General features: G+C 46.6%; 1 long non-coding RNA gene across 1 annotated transcript in view; it reads right to left on the minus strand.

Annotated features, from left to right (window-relative positions):
• The window catches only part of LOC111730461, an 8,631-nt gene extending 7,622 nt beyond the window's left edge, over nucleotides 1-1,009 (minus strand). Inside the window, exon 1 of the long non-coding RNA XR_002776701.1 lies at nucleotides 997-1,009. This is a non-coding gene — a long non-coding RNA (uncharacterized LOC111730461). The remainder of the gene's footprint in view (nucleotides 1-996) is intronic.
• Between the last annotated feature and the right edge of the window lie 134 nt (nucleotides 1,010-1,143).

Below are 1,143 nucleotides of genomic sequence, written 5' to 3' on the forward strand. Positions count from 1 at the left end.
TTGCCAGAAATTAGCAAAGAGAGAAAATTAAAGAAGCCTGATTTGAAAAAAAAAAGATTGAGAAATGAAAATACACTCTACGATATTTGAAATATGTCCAGTTATAGCAGTAATCACAGCAGACATAAAAGGCTCAACTTCCCTATTAAAAGGCACGGACACTCAGTTCGCATTAAAACTACATAAATGTCATGGCACAGCCCTAAAATATTTACTAACGACCCATCTGCAAGTAAACGATGAAAAGAGTTTGAAAACTGCACAAGAGAATGATGACCAAAATGAAGCCGACATACAATTGAACTAAACACCAAAGCGGGGAATGTAGGTTTGGGGCATTACGTCATCAATCGGAAAAACATCCAATGAAAAATCCACAGTCATCTCAAACTGGCATTTCAGGGCTAACAGCTGTTGACCCCAAGAAAGAAGACCCCAGCCAAGAAGGGCTCCTGGTGGCCAACGGGGCTCAAATTTAAAGAAAAACAGAGCCTGGAAGCCATTTCTCTATGGGGGCCTCTCATGCAAGCCTGCAGTGAACCGGCTGCCCGCCCCGTGGTCCCGCCCTCTGAGCCAACCCTAAGAAAGGAGTTCTTGCACCCCTACTTCAACAACAGGACTAAGACTTGCCCTGCCCAGTCAGAGCCATGCAGCCAAGTCCCCATTGGCATCTTCACCGACCGAGCAGAGTGGCTCCGTTCTGATTAATCAAGACAGTGCCCTTTGGACCAATCAAACCGTGAGTATTTGGGGTCCTCCTTTGCTGGAGGATGAGGATGAAGTAATCAGGGACCAGGGGCGGGGACTTCTGTCTACAAAAGTCAGCTCCCACAAAGCCCGAAGACTGTGTTTCTCCGGCTGAAGCTGACATGCCTAAGACATCTTGGCAGAGCAGAGCTGTGTAGGGGGACACGGGCCATACACCAAAGCCACAACCCAGCTGTGCTGAATCACAGTGAAGCTGTTTGCACCAAATGGTCTCCTTCTCTACCACACCCCCAATTATTTGGGGATTCCTGTTGGCGTTGAATTGGTGCCAAGGACCATTGGTTGACAAGAGCCTTGACGTATATAAAGCTTAAAAGGACGGAATTACTCAAACCTATTGTAAAAACGCATCTCTGCTGTGAGATTTCAGTGAAC

The sequence above is a fragment of the Pteropus vampyrus genome, unplaced genomic scaffold (assembly GCF_000151845.1).
Source record: "Pteropus vampyrus isolate Shadow unplaced genomic scaffold, Pvam_2.0 Scaffold315, whole genome shotgun sequence".
NCBI classification, from domain to species: domain Eukaryota; kingdom Metazoa; phylum Chordata; class Mammalia; order Chiroptera; family Pteropodidae; genus Pteropus; species Pteropus vampyrus.